This window comes from Entelurus aequoreus, linkage group LG05, assembly GCF_033978785.1.
Source record: "Entelurus aequoreus isolate RoL-2023_Sb linkage group LG05, RoL_Eaeq_v1.1, whole genome shotgun sequence".
Classification (NCBI taxonomy): domain Eukaryota; kingdom Metazoa; phylum Chordata; class Actinopteri; order Syngnathiformes; family Syngnathidae; genus Entelurus; species Entelurus aequoreus.
This window is the reverse complement of record NC_084735.1, coordinates 65274859-65296508: the sequence shown is the minus strand read 5'-3', so window position 1 is coordinate 65296508 and position 21650 is coordinate 65274859. Positions and strand designations below refer to the sequence as shown.

Genomic DNA, 21650 nt, shown 5'->3' with positions numbered 1-21650 from the left:
GGGGGAGGGAGGTTTTTTTGGGTTGGTGCACTAATTGTAAGTGTATCTTGTGTTTTTTATTTTGATTAAATTAAAAAAAAAAAGTTTTTCTTTTTTTTTTTTCTTTCTTGTGCGGCCCGGTACCAATGGATCTATGGACCGGTACCGGCCCGGTACCAATCGATCTATGGACCGGTACCGGGCTGCGGCCCGGTGGTTGGGGACCACTGTTATAGGTGACTAAGCTATCGGCCTATCTCGCCGATTGTATTGTACCATATGTCCCGACAAGAAATCTGCGTTCAAAGAACTCCGGCTTATTAGTGATTCCCAGAGCCAAACAAAAGTCTGCGGGCTATAGAGCGTTTTCTATTCGGGCTCCAGTACTCTGGAATGCCCTACCGGTAACAGTTAGAGATGCTACCTCAGTAGAAGCATTTAAGTCCCATCTTAAAACTCATTTGTATAATCTAGCCTTTAAATAGACCCCCCCTTTTTTAGACCAGTTGATCTGCCGTTTCTTTTCTTCTCTCCTCTTCTCCCCTGTCCCTTGCGAGGGGGAGTTGCATAGGTCCGGTGGCCATGGATGAAGTGCTGGCTGTCCAGAGCCGGGACCCCGGGTGGACCACTAGCCTGTGCATCGGTTGGGGACATCTCTGCGCTGCTGACCCGTCTCCGCTCGGGATGGTTTCCTGTTGGCCCCGCTGTGGACTGGACTCCCGCTGATGTGTTGGATCCACTGTGGACTGGACTTTCACAATGTTATGTCAGACCCACTCGACATCCGTTGCTTTCGGTCTCCCCTAGAGGGGGGGGGTTACCCACATATGCGGTCCTCTCCAAGGTTTCTCATAGTCATTCACCGACGTCCCACTGGGGTGAGTTTTTCCTTGCCCGTATGTGGGCTCTGTACCGAGGATGTCGTTGTGGCTTGTACAGCCCTTTGAGACACTTGTGATTTAGGGCTATATAAATAAACATTGATTGAACATTGACTAAGCAAATGGTTGTTTTAAGTCTTTCATAATGAATTCACGTAATTTTTAGAACACGTAGAGGGCCAAAAAAAAAAACTAGCTGCAGGCCGCAAATGGACACCCCAGTACTACACAGTAAGAAAGTACTTTTGACAATAAAGAAGTGCCTCTCTCTGCTCCTTGCAAAAGGCACAATCAATAGAGAACAGTCAGCCTCGGCTATTTTAGTGTAGAAACCCCCACATCCAGCAGGGAGCGCTATGGTGTTTACAGAGAAAAGTCATCTTCTCTGATACATTGCCAGGAGTCGGCTGCAGCATCAGCACCAGCTCCTCCTCCTCTTTCTGTCCGCAGCATCTCTCTCTCTCTCTTTTTTCACGGCATTTCCTCCAGCAAGAGGCGGGGAAGACGCTCGCGCTTCTGCTAGCGACTCATGCATATGATGGTACGTATATGTTGACTCTACCATCACCGGGAGATTTGCATGTATTATTATTCCTATCCTGAAAATATTTCTCATACCGGGTGATCAGTGTTTGAAACGGGGCAAGGAGGTTTATTCGTTGTTTATGTTCTTGATCTGAGCGAGTCAATCGGCGGACTGGAGCGCGAAGCGGAGCAATGAGGAGGTCAGACAGCAGGCGATGGATGGCCGCGGCAGGTCAAGCCTCCGCGGTGTCGCTAACGATCACACGTAGATTATCTGAGCTTTAGGGCCAACTCCTGTGATGATCCACTGGGATCGCACCACGTTTTGCTGCGGCGTCGCTGTGCACCGTGCAAACAATTGAAGTGTGTTTTTCAAAGTGGAATGGTTGCAGTTACTTTTGGAGTCTTCCGCATATTTTAGGCTAGAAGGTATGACGAGAGGAAGCGGAGAGGACAGGTCAACTTCAGGTGAGCACATTGAAGGCGAGCCAGCTGTCTGGCGTACTGATGGAGTGCTGTCTGATGCTCAGTTTGTCCTTGAGCCGCACACGTGCACAAAAGGAGGACATGAGCACTTTTATTTACTTACTACAAAGTGTGGCTGTTCATCGCCATGTCCTTAAGTATCTAGCACCTAAAACATGCTTGGTATCGGAACTCTATCTCGAAATCGGAGAGTTGCTATTCGCACGGATCTCAGTCTTTCACAGGACGCTGATCCTCACAACATGGTCGCCTGTGGCCTTGGCGTGTGCTGCTCGGGATGCTGATGCATGCGTGATTGATTCATTGCGTCTGACCTCCGCAACGTCTGGGCAGCGATCAATTCAGCAGTACAGCCCCCCGAGGGCTAGGGACTGTGTTACAATGCTGTATAGCTCACACACTCTTACAGTGCAGTGTGTGTGTGTGTGTGTGTGTGTGTGTGTGTGTGTGTGTGTGTGCGTGTGTGTGTGTGTGTGTGTGCAGGTGGGACATGTTGTCAGGGCGCACTGGTTGGACCTTCAATGTCATTTTATAGGACAGGAGAGGGCAGCAGGACAGAGGGTAGGGAAAAAAACTATCCATGTAGTGAATGGGAGAGAGAATTAGGGCAACGTGGAAACAATTTTTTTGCAATGTCCCCACATTATTCACGTAAAATGATCGCCTTATTCAAGTAAAATGTTATATGTTGTCACAGAATTATAAGTCTCATCGAATGGTGGCTTAATCCTCGTAATGTTACTTTACTTGTTTTTCTCGTGTTTAAACTTCCATCTATCAATGTTCTATCCTGCTTATCCTCATTATGGTCGCAGGTAAGCTGCAGCCTTTCCCAGCTGACCCGAGACTGGTCTCCAGTCAATCACACTCACATTCTTACTTATGGACAATTTAGAGTAGGGATGTCCGATAATATCGGACTGCCGATATTATCGGCTGTTAAATGCTTTAAAATGCAATATCGGAAATTATCGGTTTCAACCTTCTCATGCTCTCTCATGGAGAGCATGTCCCAAATTCCAAGCTGCTGTTTTGAGGTATGTTAAAAAAAAAAAAAAGCACTTTGTGACTTCAATAATAAATATGGCAGTGCCGTGTTGGCATTTTTTTCCATAACTTGAGTTGATTTATTTTGGAAAACCTTGTTACATTGTTTAATGCATCCAGCGGGGCATCACAACAAAATTAGGCATAATAATGTGTTAATTCCACGACTGTATATATCGGTATCGGTTGATATCGGAATCGCTAATTAAGAGTTGGACAATATCGGAATATCGGACATCGGCAAAAAAGCCATTATCGGACATCTCTAATTTAGAGTCTTCATTTAACCTAACATGGATATTTTTGTAATGGTAGGGGAAGAAGCCGAAGTAAAATTAAAATTCCACACAGAAGTCCAAACGGAGATTTGAATCCCAGATCTCCTGACTGCGTGGCCTTTATGCTAACCACTAGGCCACCATGTGGCCCATGTTTTGACATACTTAAAATTACAGCTTTAGTCTTTCTGTAATTGTGACTTTATTCTCACAAATACACAACTTTATTCAAGGGATGCATTTTTTTTTTTTTTCCAAGTCGGTGCTGATACAGATAACTTCCTGCTTCTCAAGACCAATACCAAAAACCAGTGACTTATTTATTTTCTATTTTTTTGCGGCTGGTTTTAGGGCAGCTGTCGCAGTGATGCTGGCGTTTTAGTTGGCTAAAAGGCTTGATGTGTTGACGCGCAATGTTTTGTTTTTTTGTTGGTTTTTTATCCCCGTGGAAAAAATTGCAAAACATGTGGTGTAAATAGCACACGAAAAGTCTTGCTCTGAAACAGTGATTACGTCCCACATGATCGACGCCACATTTAATTACAGTGAGCTCAAGGGAAGTTTTTACGACAGCACTTAGGAGTGCTTGATTTGCCAACCCACCTACAGCATAGTATGGATAATACTGCTTCATTGGAGCGTTTAAAAAAATTATTATTTGTCTGAGCTATTTTTTCATGTTATCAGATTTAGCAGTATGATGTCATGATTCCTAATTATCTGTCTGATAGTTATTATAGACCCCCACTTTATTTTGATTTTGTACTTGTAATCATCACCTTAATCTTGTAAAATTCCAACTGTATCAACTTAATTTACAACTTTCTTAAATCACATTTTTATTTTTTTCTTAAGTTTCAACTTTATTCAAATCAAAAAGGTTTTACAACTTCTATTGTATAAGTCTGATTTTACTAGAAAAAACTACTTTTTACTTACTATATTGTTCTTGTAAAAGTAGTTTTACGCCCATAGAATCACTGCTTTGTTTTCTAACGTAATAACTTTAGTCCCATAAAATTACAACATGCTTATTATAAAATAAGACTTGTTTTGCAACATTATACATACACCTAGCCTAAATAGTATGTTAGCATCGATTAGCTTGCAGTCATGCACTGACCAAAGATGCCTGATTAGCACTCCACACAAGTCAATAACATCAACAGAGCTCACCTTTGTGCATTCACGCACAGCATAAAACATTTGGTGGACAAAATGAGACAAAGAAGGAGTAGCATAAAACACGTCTTTTTGTGGCAGGGTTGGAGAAAGTTATTCAAGTAAACAAACTGATTATGTCTTCGACCACACAAGTACGGTGAGTTCAAGGACCGTCGAAAATAGTGGGACAAAATTACGCTCACTAAATACTCTCACCAGTGATGAATGAATACAAAGATATTAAAAAGTGGGCTTTCTAACAATTAGAAACGTTTATGTCACGTTTGTCCTACAGAAACCATATTAAAACAAAAAATATATATTTTTACCCCCTTTTTTCATCTTCATACATTTCATACATTTTTCAAAAAGCTCCAGGGAGCCACTAGGGTGGCGCTAGAGAATGTGGCTCTAGAGCCGCGGTTGTCCTAAGGAGTGTAGTGAAGCGTGTTTAGCTATTCCTCGTCCTGCAAAGATGATATTTGTAGGAAACGTAGTTTATTTGTCGCCATGGAGGCGACGATTGGTGATTTAGAAGTAGCTAAACAAACTGCAGATGAACGTTAACCACTAGCTACCTATGTTTTAAAGCGCCACTTGCAGAGCAGCGCTTCAGTGTTTATAGCTTTATCGTTAGTTTTTAAGCCAAAATATGTCCATCCTCCCTCTTCTGTCTTCACGTTGTTTCTACTTGCAAGTGCTGGTAATATTCACCACGGTTCACAAGCAATGTCACCAAGGGCACGCCATCATGTCCATGAAAAAAAAAAGTACCTATATTTTTCAAAGGCAGTGTAGTACCTTCCTTATCATTATTACTGCTGTACTTTATTAGTACCGGTATACCGTACAACCCTAGTTACAACTTTTTTTCTTGTAAAATGATGACTTCGATCACGAAATATTTCCATTTATTTCTTTATTTACGACACTATTCTATACTATGACGTTGTATCCTTTTAATTTCTCAATTGTGAGATGTTATTTTGGCTTTTGTCACATTGCTTTGACAAACACTACCGCACAATTATGATGGTGCAGTGTTAAATGCATACGTCAGCATTATTTGTAAATATGTGTGTGGGCATAGTGAAAAAAGAAAAGAAAGAAAGCCACGTGACATTTTAGTGTAAAAAAATAAATAAAAAAAGGTACAAAGAAAGACAGCACACAGTCCAAACTGCCTTTGTCTGCAAGGTGGCTTGTTGGAGCTCCTCCCCACATTGCCAGGCAGCACATTGGATGCTGAGCATGCACATAGACGCATGCCTCCACTGGTCCCTCGCGCTCTTTCACACGTACATAAATATACCCACTTGCACGTGCACACTATTTACAATGAACGCTTTTTAGCGCCAACTCACAGGTGTGAACAACACATGTTGTTTAGAGTATCGCTGTAAGTCACAGACCTGGTCATGTCAAATAGGAAGCTTTTGGTGGGGTTGCAGGATTATGCAATGACGATTCAACCAATTTCCACCAGTTTACTGGGGGTGCAGTAGAAAGGCCAAGAAAAATCAATGCACAATCGCCCATCCGCTATTGGTAACGTTGCATTTTCTCAGTAAATACTGCTTGAATGGAGCACTTAATAGAGCAAGAAAGCATTACTTGGTAACTAAAAGTCAACATTGACGATGCCTCCTAGAATAAATTAGAACACTGTATTTTTTTCCCTAAGAAGTCGGAATCTTTGGGCACCTCACAATTCGATTACAATTACGATTCAGGGACTACAATTCCACATAATTTATTTATACATCTTTAATTATTATACATCATATTGTTAATATATTGTATATTATTAGCATTATTATACTGTATATTCTAAATGTATTACATTTAACTATTATTTTAATCATATGTCTACAAGGCTCCTCCTTAGCCTCCAAACGAATGCAGTATTGCGTCATTTCCGGTTTTTGGATTTAGTGCACACAGAATGGATATATGGAAAACTAGATAAATGAGAACAGTATTTAATGACATATAGTAACATATATAAAAGTCCCTACTTGGCAAGAAGGCATGTTTCATTTAATTTTCTTGCCTTACAAAACCACACATTTTTCAGACACTTTGGCCACAGTCGCCATAAACTTGCAGCTCAAAGATGCATGTCGTCTATTTCATTTATATCTATGGCTGAAAGTTTTGCTGGAGAATATTAATGCCAAATTTTAAAACCATCGGTTTTACTTTATTTAATATATGTAAAGAATCTATATAACCTATATTTAGGTCGCGCTGCAGGTGATGTGGCCTGTGTGGGTGTGGCGAGCAAAGTGAAGTGCCAAGAGGGTTGGCTCAAAAAAGTGGGAGAAAGAGAGCAAAGGGCCTAAAGAAGACAAGAGAAGCTGTTTTGATGTTTTGCGATCATTTAAAAGTGAAAAAGCCAGATATTGTGGTGAAATGTTAGCACTGTCAAACGGAGCTGGCATTTCACAATAGCACTATATCGATGACGCAGCATGTTACATTTAAGAGCAGCAAACAACTAGAAATAAGATAAAAGTCTAATTTGGTAGCTAATGCCATCTTATATGTTTGACTTGCATGCATTACAAAAGTGTTATTCAAACACATTCTGGCATATGAGAACAGGTTAGCATATACAACTTGTTTGTCCAAAAATCAAATACAAGTCCTCCTATTAATACCTTTTCATGTGTTTAATTGTTAAATACATTCTCACTCAATTTATCATGATTTATCAGTCTTTTTGTTTTGTTTGGTTCTTTAATATCTTTATCCGGTGTTAGGTTTTTATATTTGTATTTAAATATAAGCGATATATAGTGACGCTCCCATAGTAAAAGTGCAATGTATAGTTATGTGGATTTATATGAAGAATAAAGGTAATCACAAAAATGCTTGTGTATTTCAACTATTTCTTCTGAAATACACATTGAGACTCGACAGTGTGTTTTATTCGAATACTCGGTTAATGGAGTTATGATCGAGAGCTGCGACAGAGGAGGGGCAGCACATGTGTGTAATAGTATTCAGCAATGCACGGACAAGTGTGCGAAGTAAAACACCTGACACTTCCTTCTCCCACCCTGTTGTGTTGATAGCAGTGTTGCTGTCCCACCCACATCACACACTGCCTGCAAAACACAGAATTTTACACCCTTTTTGCTGTGTTGCCGATCAGTATAAACAGCACCGACGCAAAATGGGGGTATCATCAGAGATATCATCAGAACCCCAACAAGGCGGGACAGCCACTAAGGGTATTCAGCAATGTCGGGACAGGGTTGTGACATTTAACACCTGAATTTTACTTCTCCCAAACTGCTGTGTTGAGATTGTCACTAATTGCCGGATGCTGCGCAAGATATTCTGTAAAAATGCCAGATCTGCTCGGATGCGGCAAGTTTGCAGAATCTTGACATAAAAAAAGGCTACAATTCATGCATGTGCCGTAGGTGTGTCTACCTGTGAAGACACAAAAATTAGGGTAGATTGTTGCTGAGCAGAACCTCCACCGCTCCGATGAATGCAAACAATCTTTTCCTTGGTTATCATATTTTTTCTACCACCATACTGCCAAAACCCTCAGCTTGTTACTCTGCCTCACCTCTCACTGATCCTTTGCCAGCTGTCCCATCCCCCCACAGCCTGTGGTGCTTTACTGCCACTTGCTCATTGCATATATATATATATATATATATATATATATATATATATATATATATATATATATATATATATATATATATATATATATATATATATATATATATATATATACATATATACCTGTCCATATAATCGTATACATATTTATGTAATTATATATACATACACACATATACATATATATATATATATATATATATATATATATATATATATATATATATATATATATATATATATATATGTACAAACACACATATATATATACACATATATATATATATACATACATATATTTATATATATATATATGTATGTATACATATGTATATATTTGTGTGTATATATACATATATATATACACATCAAATATATATACACACATATATATATATATATACACATATATATATATATATACACACATATATGCACATAAATATACACACATGTATATATATATATATATATATATATATATATATATATATATATATATATATATATATATATATATATATATATATATATATATATATATATATATATATATATACAAACACACATATATATATACACATATATATATATATACATACATATATTTATATATATATATATGTATGTATACATATGTATATATTTGTGTGTATATATACATATATATATACACATCAAATATATATACACACATATATATATATATATATACACATATATATATATATACACACATATATGCACATAAATATACACACATGTATATATATATATATATATATATATATATATATATATATATATATATATATATATATATATATATATATATACACATACATATATATATATATATATATATATATATATATATATATATATATATATATATATATATATATATATATATATATATATATATATATATATATATATATATATATATACATATATAATAATAATAATAATAATAATAATACCTGGGATTTATATAGCGCTTTTCTAAGTACCCAAAGTCGCTTTACATGTTAAAAACCCATCATTCATTCACACCTGGTGGTGGTAAGCTACTTTCGTAGCCACAGCTGCCCTGGGGTAGACTGACGGATACACACATATATACATACTGTATATACACTGTATATTTATATATACATACATACACACAGTATATATATACACATACATACATATATATACATGTATATATATATATATATATATGTATATATATATATATATATATATATATATATATATATATATATATATATATATATATATATATATATATATATATGTATGTGTATATATATATACACATACATATGTATGTATATATATATACACATACATATGTATTTATATATATATATATATATACACATATACATATATATACATATATATAAATATATATATATATATATATAAATATATATATATATATATATATATATATATATATATATATATATATATATATATATATATATATATATATATATATATATATATATATATATATATATATATATATATATATATATATATATATATATATATATATATATATATATATATATATATATGCTGGAAAATGAAAATCTAACACCTCACTTTCTCTTTGCAGCATCATCCATTTCAGCTTGTACTTTTTCCTAAGAATAAAAGGGACATGACTCAGTCTAGGCTGTCTGCACATTGTCTTCACGTCTGACTCGTTGCAGCATTGTTGTGTGTGGGCAAAAAAGGCCAACTTCCTCGCGGCCCCAAAGAGATTTCCGCAGATTTTATGGAGTCTTTGTGTGAATCAGCTTTGCATTTGTACCTCGTCTTCTCTTTGTCTCCGCTCACAGCCATGTTGTGAGAGTTAATGGTTTTCCTGGCGACACAAGAGAGAGGGGGCGCCAGAGGGGCTCTGCCAATAACCGCCCATGACGGCCATTTTGGTTTTCAAGTTTGTCTTTATTTTGACTGCAGGCTTGAATAAATCCATAAACATACTTTTATTTGCACACGTCCTATTCCTCTTTGTTTTGTTTTCTTGCCTCTGTTGATCTAATCTAAGCAGCCTCTCAATCGTTGCCATCACTAAGCAAACGCAACACGTAACAAAACAAATCAAGGACCTTTTCATCACAGAGATGTTTGTGCAGCATTGTAAAAGACAAGCTCTTTGTTTCTGAGTGAGCGCGTAGGTGGCAGCCCTGTCTACACAGACTGGACAGAAGTGTGTGCATCATTCCTTTTCCGAGGTGTTCAGAGGTGTTGATTGTGTCCTTTCTTAGCAGATGTGTGATGGCAAAAGTGAGACATGCATGTTAACAAGCAACATCAATGCTTCCTCTCACTTGAGCAAATAAATCCTATTATACTATTTTCTGATGCATTCTTAGCAGGTAGCCTACATTGGCTGTTTGAGCGTGACAGTGGAAATAAATCAGCTTTTATTGCAGATAATCCGATTTCCACTTTCTGCTTATTCATCTAGGTATGAACACCCACTCTGACCCAAAATCCTGTTAGAGCCCGCCTTGTTATGAGAAATTAATTCTCCAGGGGTACAAAAAGGAGGTACGGGGATGACGGGAGTGGGGGGAGGATGACAAAGGGGTTGAAGAGGATTATTAGGGGGCTTTTATGGATAAAATTGGATTGGTTATGTCAGCCTTCATTATTAACTCTGTATTATCATATTTAAAATAAATTATATTAATAGTCAACATCATCATTGTCGATCACTGGAAGCGAGTATGATTAGATAGAAATAGTACACGTTTAGCATAGGGTCAACATGTTTGCATCATTTATTTACTGTACAGGTGTTAAGTACTTTATATATATATACTGTATATATATATATATATATATATATATATATATATATATATATATATATATATATATATATATATATATATATATATATATATATATATACATATATATATATACATACATATATTATATATATATCATTAACTTAGAATTTAATGGCAGCAACACATTACAAAAAAAATTGGCACAGGGGCATTTTTACCACTGTGTTACATGGCCTTTCCTTTTAACAACACTCATTAAATGTTTGGGAACTGAGGAGACCAATTTTTGAAGCTTTTCAGGTATAATTATTTCCCATTCTTGCTTGATGTACAGCTTAAGTTGTTCAACAGTCCGGGGTCTCCATTGTGGTATTTTACGCTTAATAAAGCACCACACATTTTCAATGGGAGACAGGTCTAAACTACAGGCAGGCCAGTCTAGTACTCGCACTCTTTTACTACAAAAACTATGCTGTTGTAACACGTGCAGAATGTGGCTTGGCATTGTCTTGCTGAAATAAGCAGGGGCATCCATGAAAAAGACGTTGCTTGGATGGCAACATATGTTGCTCCAAAACCTGTATGTACCTTTCAGCATTAATGGTGCCTTCACAGATGTGTAAGTTACTCATGCCTTGGGCACTAATACAGCCCCATACCATCACAGATGCTGGCATTTGAACTTTGCGCCTAGAACAATCCGCATGGTTCTCTTCCTCTTTGGTCCGGAGGACACGAAGTCCACAGTTTCCAAAAACAATTTGAAATGTGGACATGTCAGACCACAGAACACTTTTCCACTTTGCATCAGTCCATCTTAGATGAGCTCGGGCCCAGTGATGCCGGCGGCGTTTTTGGGTGTTGTTGATAAATGGCTTTGGCTTTGCATAGTAGAGTTTTAACTTGCACTTACAGACGTAGCGACAAACTGTAGTTACTGACAGTGGTTTTCTGAAGCCCATGTGGTGATATCCTTTACACACTGATGTTGCTTTTTGATGCAGTACCGCCTGAGGGATCGAAGGTCATGGGCATTCAATGTGCAGTGATTACGTGCAGTGATTTCTCCGGATCCTCTGAACCTTTTGATGATATTACAGACCGTAGATGGTGAAATCTCTAAATTCCTTGCAATAGCTCGTTGAGAAATGTTGTTCTTAAACTGTTCAACAATTTGCTCACGCATTTGTTCACAAAGTGGTGACCCTCGCCCCATCCTTGTTTGTGAATGACTGAGCCTTTCATGGAAGCTGCTTTTATACCCAATCATGGCACCCACCTGTTCCCAATTTGCCTGCTCACCTATGGGATGTTGTAAATAAGTGTTTGATGAGCAACTTTCTCAGTCTTTTTTGCCACTTGTGCCAGCTTGTTTGAAGCATGTTGCAGGCATCAATTTCCAAATGAGCTAATGCAGTGTATTCAATTGAATATAGGTTGAACAAGATTTGCAAATCATTGTATTCTGTTTTTATTTACGATTTACACAACCTGCCAACTTCACTGGTTTCGGGTTTTGTAGAATTCCCTTCCACACAGGGGTCCCGTCTCTTTTCCAGCTTGGATGTGGACTCTAAAACAGTCTGCTTTTGATGAAGTGTCGACTCGATATGTATAGTACTAGTTAGCAAGTTGGAGACTAGCGTTAACAGCTAACATTATTGGTTGACCTTAAGTTTAACAAATAAACGCACAAAAAACAACGTAGACATTTTTCCCAGAAAATTTGGGTAGGTTTCCATATTGTCAACTTTCTTAGTGTTATAAATTTGAGGTTCAGTTTTGTGATCAAAAGATGTGTCTATTATGTCCTCTACAAGCTTTTCTACAAGAGAATGTACAAGAGAATGAGAAGGCCTTAAGCAGAGGTTATTTCCTGAGAGGATCCTCTAAGCTTTATCCTATCGGTGGATTCAAAGAATACGAAAAGAAAGTGTCCATGTTACAAGGAGGGAGATCCTCTATTTGATGACAAGACAAGCATGTTTTATTGTGCAGACTTCGATTACAGCCTATTAGGGTTGGATTGCTGTCACGGAAACACACCTTTCAAACACGATCAAGCCTTTGGGAACGGTCTAAAAATATGCATGGATGAAAAGGGTGCCATGAGAGATTAATTATAGGCACTGCAAATACACGGTGCTGTACGTGCTGAAACAGAGGAGAGCATGTTCATGGCGAAGGATAACTGCTACAGTGCATTTTTATGTGAGTGCAGCACTAAATCTAATTATGTCATGTGCGACCACTCCGCAGCCATAGATTACGGTTATGCTTGTGTCGTCGCTCCATGTCCATTTGTGTCCTCTCTTTTGCTTTCTCTACTGGAATTCACACATACAGAGTGTGAATGAAAGAGAGGAGGTGAGAAAGGAGTGTGGAGTGGGGTTTTCCCCTTGGGACCACGCTCTATAGAACCTGTCTCCACTCCGGCGGGAGGAGGGGGAGGAGAGCAATAAAGCAAAGTGCCAAAGACAAATGGCTTCTGTAATACCCACATGTGCTACTGGACCGACAACAAAAGGCGCTGAGAGAAGGCCTGTGTCGATGCATGCAGGTGGCTGTAATGGCTTTGTGTGGAATGATGTCTATGTACACTCTGCATGCATGCTCAAGCTGAAGGAAAAAACAAAAAGTGGCATTTAAAGGCCTACTGAAATGATTTTTTTTTATTTAAACGGAAATAGCAGATCCATTCTATGTGTCATACTTGATCATTTCGCGATATTGCCATATTTTTGCTGAAAGGATTTAGTAGAGAAAATCGACGATAAAGTTCGCAACTTTTGCTCGCTGATAAAAAAAAAGCCTTGCCTGTACTGGAAGTAGCGTGACGTCACAGGAGCTAGGATTCCTCACAATTCCCCGTTGTTTACAATGGAGCGAGAGAGATTCGGACCGAGAAAGTGATGATTACCCCATTAATTTGAGCGAGGATGAAAGATTCGTAGATGAGGAACGTTACAGTGAATGACTTGAGAGGCAGCGATGGACGTATCTTTTTTCGCTCTGACCGTAACTTAGGTACAAGCTGGCTCATTGGATTCCACACTCTCCTTTTTCTATTGTAGATCACAGATTTGTATTTTAAACCACCTCGGATACTATATCCTCTTGAAAATGAGAGTCGAGAACGCGAAATGGACATTCAGTGCCTTTTATCTCCACGACAATACATCGGCGAAATGCTTTAGCTACGAGCTAACGTGATAGCATCTTGCTTTAACTGCATATAGAAACAAAAGAAATAAACCCCTGACTGGAAGTATAGATGGAAAATCAACAATACTATTAAACCGTGGACATGTAAATACACGGTTAATGCTTTCCAGGCTGGCGAAGGTTAACAATGCTGTGCTAACGACGCCATTGAAGCTAACTTAGCAACAGGACTGCACAGAGCTATGCTAAAAACAATAGCTCTCCACCTACGCCAGCCAGCCCTCAATTGCTCATCAACACCCGTGCTCACCTGCGTTCCAGCGATCGGCAGAAGGACGAACGACTTCACCCGATGCGTTTGGCGGCCCGGAGACGTAGGAAGTCAAGGTGAAGTCGGCGGCTAGCGCGGCTAGCGCGGCTAGCGCGGCTAGCGCGGCTAGCGCGGCTAGCGCTCCAACAAAGTCCTCCTGGTTGTGTTGCTGTAGTCCGCTGCTAATACACTGATCCCACCTACAACTGTCTTCTTTGCAGCCTTCATTGTTCATTAAAAAAATTGCAAAAGATGTCCAGAATACTGTGGAATTATGAAATGAAAACAGAGCTTTTTGTATAGGATTCTACGGGGTACCATAACTTCCGTTACTCGGACTTCGTCACGTGCATACGTCATCATACCGCGATGTTTCAGCCGGATATTTCCCGGGAATTTTAAAATGTCACTTTATAAGTTAACCCGGCCGTATTGGCATGTGTTGCAATGTTAAGATTTCATCATTGATATATAAACTATCAGACTGCGTGGTCGGTAGTAGTGGCTTTCAGTAGGCCTTTAAACGCTTCATTCACATGGCAGATAGGGTTTTAGAAATAAGTCTAAAAGTGTATTCTGCTTTATAGTATGTTGCCCTAAATGCTGAAGTACACAGTAGCGAGTATGTCACAGTCAAAACAGCAGTGGAACAAAGAACTGCTTTTTGGTGCACATGCACCTTTTCAAAATGGCACTGCTACCTCCAGGCCTGGTGTGCATTTTGCCGAATTTCCAGTTGATTTGGTTTGGTTCTGACAATTCGGCCTGGGCTGATAACAGAGTTTGCTGCATGAATCACTACATTGTCCCACTAGTTATTGCTGACAAACGTGACTACTGTCAGCCCTATTTTGAGAGGAAATTAAGCACTAACGCAGGCATGTCAAACTGATTTTCATTGAGGGCCACATCGCAATTATGGTTGCTCTCAGAGGGCCGCTTGTAACTGTGAAAAATACATGAATATAAATGTATATATATTAGGGATGTAACAATATTGTATATACCGCAGTATTGCCTTTTCAAAATAGTGCCATGGCATGTGACTGTATCAAACAAAACCTCGGTGTGTAGTTTTTTCTGGCACTTTTGCATTGGAAAATAGCAAAAAAGGTCAAAACTGTCATGTGGGATCAAGACAAACAGCTCCAAGTATCGCCAACTTCCAATAAACCACCCACCCTCTTTGTGGTTTCGGTAAATAAATGCAAATGCTATCGTTATGTTATAGTTATTTATATAGTTATATTACAGTAGTTATAATTAACGGTACTATAAGTTTTAATTCGTTTTAGCAGGTTATTTTCAAAGGGGATTGTTCTGAATTCATTGACATCTGAACATGAAATTGTTTCTCGTTTCAATGGGTTCTAAACATACTCTAACAAACAGTGTTGCCTCCAAAGGCCAAATGTGCCATTTTAACCATACAGCAGCACCATGAGTAAAGAGTTTAGCACTACATAAGGTAGTAGGTTGCAACCTGTTAGCCATGCAGATATGCTATCAATGATTGTGTGAGCTTGAAAGATATCAGTATCTATGTGTATTACATTTGGGAAGCCACCCTTTAGTGGACCAAACAAAACAGCTGGTGAGCCAGACTTGCTCTAACACATCTTACAAACATGTTGAAAACAATATTGGATACTGCCATTTTATCAACACTCGCACTTGCTTATTTGGGTCCCACATCAACCTTAAGAAAGTCAATGACTTCACTATAAAAGTGGGTGACATTGTTATCACCAGGAAAGATGTGGTCACCTACCTAGGTTCCATTCTAGAGGCTAATCTTTCCTGTGATAAAATGGCAACCAAGGTAATCAAAAAGGTCAACCAACGAACGAGATTTCTCTACAGAATTTCCTCTCTGGTCAACAAAAGCACCATGAAGATTCTGGCGGGAACTGTCATTCAACCCTTTTTCGATTACGCATCCACCTCCTGGTACCCTAGCACCTCCAAAACCCTCAAATCTAGACTCCAAACATCCCAGGACAAGGTAGTCAGATTACTGCTAGACCTCCACCCCAGATCACACCTCACTCCTACCCACTTCTCCAAAGTGGGCTGGCTCAGGGTGGAGGACAGAGTAAAACAACTTGCACTGAGCCTAGTCTATAAAATCCGCTACACCTCCCTGATACCGAAGTACATGTCAAACTACTTCCTTAACGTAAATGACCGCCATAACCACAACACCAGAGAGAGCTCCACTAACCACGTTAAACCCAGATTCCGATCTAATAAAGGTCTTAACTCATTCTCTTTCTATGCCACATCAATATGGAATGCACTCCCAACAGGTGTAAAAAAAAGGGCATCTCTATCCTCCTTCAAAACCGCACTAAAAGAACACCTCCAGGCAACTTCAACCCTAAACTAACACCCTCCCTTCCTCATCATACCTCTTCGGATTGTAAATAATCAAATGTAGACACTTTTTCTTATACTTTCTGATCTCTCTCTCTGTGTCCACTACTTGCTGTACATATCCTACCAAGTCAGTTCTACACTGTTCCAATGTCCATTTCTCTGATGATGCAATTGCTGATGACTGAAGTGTTGATACCAACCAAACCTAAACCTAAACCCCCTCCCCCTCCATAATGTAAATAATTCAATGTATATACTCTGATGATTATCTTGTGTGATGACTGTATTATGAAAATAGTATATACCTGTATCATGAATCAATTTAAGTGGACCCCGACTTAAACAAGTTGAAAAACTTATTCGGGTGTTACCATTTAGTGGTCAATTGTACGGAATATGTACTTCACTGTGCAATCTACTAACAAAAGTTTCAATCAATCAATCAATTATCTGTGAGTATTGGCTATAAAAAAAATAACTTGGCTTGTATCACACAATATAATACGGCTTTGTGTTGTTCAGTCAATGAGAGCATTTATGTGCTCATTAGCAGTAATTCCCTCACTCTGCTCTTGTGAGCTTTTCAACAGAACACTTCACAAACAGGCCTCCATAGCGCTTCCTATAGTTCCTCTATTAACATCATCCATTAGTAGCTGGAGCGACTCCTGTGGCAACACTCTATTGTAATGATCTAAATACTGTACATCATCACTCCCACAGAACAATTCCTGCTTGGATTTATAGACAACACTGAGAGGATAAGAGGGCAGTCTTTATTTCCTTGTTAAGCACCTATTGCTCAGCACCTCACTAAATTTGATCACTTCTGAGATACGGCTTGGCTCGTATTTTCACCATGACTACTAAAATGTATACGACTTAACCCACATGGACTGAATGTACCTGGTGGTAAACAATTGTCTCAGTTTCTTAAACCGTGAGGTGTTATTGTGGTGGTGACAGTAACGTACAACAGAAGGTGCAGTATGCATGAGGGACCTGTTAAAAAACGGACATTCACGTTTGCCTGTGTCTTTTTGATGCTGTTTTACGCTCAGGGAAGACCAAAGGATTCAAACGTGTATTCCGTCATTCCCAAGGATGACAGTGCCATGACAACAGAAGCACTATCTTAGTTTTATTTATATTCAAAGATAATTTATTTGTGTGCATCCATTTTTTTCACTATGTTTAGTTCTGTGTTTACTTTATTTATGAGCTCATTATAGTCATCACTACTGTAGAATATATTTGTGTCGTCTGCAAATAGTATACATTTCAGTACTTTGGATGTATTAAACATATCATTAATATATACATTAAACAGTTTTGGCCCCAACACGGAACCTTGGGGGACACCACAAGCAATGCCAAGAGTATCAGATAAAAATTGACCTATTTTTACAAACTCTACCCTCCATGTTAAATAACTTTACAGTCACCAGCCAGCCCCATAATTCCATATCTTCCCATTTTATCTAGTAGAATTGAATGATTAATGGTATCAAAGGCTTTTCTTAGATTAATAAAAATACCAACTGCATATATTTTATGCTCCAGTGCATTAGTAATTTCTTTAATAGCTTCAGTTATCGCCATTGAGGTTGTTCGCTTGGACCTAAAGCAATACTGACCGTCATTGATTATATGATGCTTCTCAAGAAAAGATTCAAGTCGAGAGTTAAATAGTTTCTCTACGATTTTTGAGAACTGAGGCAAAAGAGAGATTGGTCTGTAATTGGTGAAAGCGTGTTTGCTGTCACTTTTGAAGAGCGGAGTTACCTTAGCGATTTTAATTTGACTTGGAAAGCAGCCAGTCTGGAATGATAGGTTACATATATAAGTTAAGGGTTTTACAACATTCGGTATAACTTTTTGAACCAATATCATGGCAGTCAGTGGAGCACTTACTTTTACACTTCCGCACAATGTTTGTCACTTCCTGCTCATTTGTAGCTGAGAGGAAGAATGACGAAGAATTCTGTTCAATAGTTGATTTTGTAACTCCATTGTCTGGGATATCAACAGCCAATTTAGGACCAACATTTACAAAAAAAACTATTGAACTTATTCACTACATTACTCATATTATAATCTTCACCGTTTTCATAAATAAAGTAATCAGGATATGTCAATTTTGAATATCCTTGTTTGATTAGACTATTCAAAAAATCCCAAGTTCCTTTAAAATTGTTTTTGTTTTCATATATATATTTTTGATAATATAACCGTTTGCTTGTTCTTATAATATCAGTTAATTTATTTTTGTACTTCTTGTATCGTTGTTCGACTTCTTTTGCTTTTATTTTTGATGAAAAGTTTGTAGAGATTGTTTTTCTTTTTACAGGCATTAATTATCCCTTTTGTGATCCAAGGGCTATTTTTATTTTTTTCCTTTTATAAAATATTATTTCACGGGGCAATGTTTATTATGCAGGGAAGTAAAGATGTCTAAAAAATTACAATAAGCACTGTCCACATTTGGTTCTCTGTAGGGATGTCCGATAATATCGGCCTGCCGATATTATCGGCCGATAAATGCGTTAAAATGTATTATCGGAAATTATCGGTATCGTTTTTTTTATTATCTGTATCGTTTTTTTTTTTTGTTTTTTTTTTTAATTTAACATAAAAAACACAAGATACACTTACAATTAGTGCACCAACCCAAAAAACCTCCCTCCCCCCATTTTATTTCTGTTATCAATATTCTGGTTCCTACATTATATATCAATATATATCAATACAGTCTGCAAGGGATACAGTCTGTAAGCACACATGATTGTGCGTGCTGCTGGTCCACTAGTAGTACTAACCTTTAACAGTTAATTTTACTCATTTTCATTAGTTACTAGTTTCTATGTAACTGTTTTTATATTGTTTTACTTTCTTTTGTATTCAAGAAAATGTTTTTAATTTAGTTATCTATTTTATTATTATTTTTTTAAATGTACCTTATCTTCACCATACATGGTTGTCCAAATTAGGCATAATAATGTGTTAATTCCATGACTGCATATATCGGTTGATATCGGTAATTAAAGAGTTGGACAATATCGGAATATCGGATATCTGCAAAAAGCCATTATCGGACATCCCTAGTTCTCTGTATAATGAAGTCCAATCTTGAACTGCTAAACTAATGTTTAGGGCACAGATTGTTTCCTCAGTTGTTATTCGTTTAGAGATTTTTGCCATAGTGTCTTTGGTTTTCTTGAGATGACAGTCATATAAAGTAAAAACAGGTAAATGGTCAGCGATATCACATATAAATAGGCCACTGGTTTCCCATAATGTTAGTAAAAATGTTGTAGATGATTGTGGCACTATGTGTTGTTATTCTGCTTGGTTTGGTTATGGTTGGATATAGAGACAAGCTGTACATTGTGTCAATGAAGTCATCAACATGTTTTTGCTTGGTTGAGTTTAACAAATCAATGTTAAAATCACCACAAATAAATATGGTTTTATGGTTCACAGAGGAAAATAGTTTACCCATCCACTCATTGAAAGTTTCTATGCTTGAACCAGGTGCCCGATATACACAGCTCATGAAGATATTTGTCTTTTTGTCATTTAGGATTTCCACTGTTAAACATTCAAATAATCCATCGACTGCTATGGTCATGTTTGTTAAAACTTTAAATGTAACAGATTTATGAATGTACAATACGACCCCTCCTCCTATTTTATTTATTCTGTTTATGTATCTTAATTCATAGTCATTCAGACTAAAATCAATCAATTACCTTTATCATTGTTGAACCAGCTTTCAGTAATTGCAATAGTGGTAAATGGACGACTAAATTCTTTCAAGTAATCCTTGATAGCCTCAAAGTTAGTGTACATGCTTCAACTATTGAAATGTATTATTGACAGACTATCTTCTGATTTGACACTGTTTTCATATTGTTCACAGGTAAAATGATTACAGTTTTTTGCAATCACAGAGAAAAAATTATTATCAGGGTCTATCTCCATATCAGTCTCTGTTGTGGCGTGCTCTTGATACTCAAACATGTCCAGTTATTTTTCTTGATGTTGTAGGTCCTTCTGTAACATATCCATATTAATACTTGGTGTGGTCTGTGTTCTTGGTGTGGGTAGCATTGAGATGATGTAAAGGTCACAAAGCTACATTGATACAAAGTACTACATCAATGTCAATACTTATCAAGATCTTCTATTTTCCTTATCACCAAGACTTTTGCTTCCTCCGGCGTCCCATTTAATTTGATGAAGATATTACAGTTCGTTACCCAGGTTTGTTGAATCTTGCTTTGCCTTTTAAGTTGTCGTGCGATCCTTGCGATGTCAGCATTTTTCTTTGTCAAGTGTTCATTTATGAAAACATCTGTACCTTTCAGTTTGCGTCCTTGCCTCATTAGTGCGATTTTCTTTTTCCTGTTTGTGAATCTCATGATGACAGCTTCTAGTAGGCCAAGAACCTGCTCCTGCTGTGTTCTTACCGCAGTCACATCACCGCACAGGGAGTGGAGTGCGAGCCTCATCTCTTCGAACTCCTCCGATGTCGGGCTTTTCCTTGGTGGAGGCATTCTGATGGTCTATATGTCGACGCATCCAGCAAAAGAAGAAAAAAATCCCACCTCCGTATCTCCGGCTGCTAATGCTAGCCGGCTTCGGTGCTGCGGGCTAGCGCACCGAAGTGTCACGGCACAGTGACACAGCGAAGCCAAAAAAGCACAAAAAAGTACAAAAAAGATGTGCTGGTTTTGCACAAGGTGATCGTCAAACTCGGCAGCCCCAAGACGAAAACAGTTGGTCAGACGCGTGCGAACTCCAAACAGGAAGTGACATGTATCATATTGACATGAGTAAACTGACAACATGATAGATTGCCTTAAAAAAGAAATATCATATTTCAGTGCAGCTTTATTGATTCATATTACTTGTAATTGGTATTGGAACTGATCCTCTAATATTTGCCAACTTGTCCAAC

General features: G+C 37.8%; 1 protein-coding gene across 2 annotated transcripts in view; it reads left to right on the top strand.

Annotated features, from left to right (window-relative positions):
• Positions 1-1312: 1312 nt before the first annotated feature.
• The window catches only part of mtus2a (microtubule associated tumor suppressor candidate 2a), a 78566-nt gene continuing 58228 nt past the window's right edge, over positions 1313-21650 (top strand). For both annotated transcript variants that reach the window (XM_062048676.1, XM_062048675.1), the window contains exon 1: positions 1313-1401. The gene's annotated coding sequence lies outside the window, so the exon portion shown is untranslated. The remainder of the gene's footprint in view (positions 1402-21650) is intronic.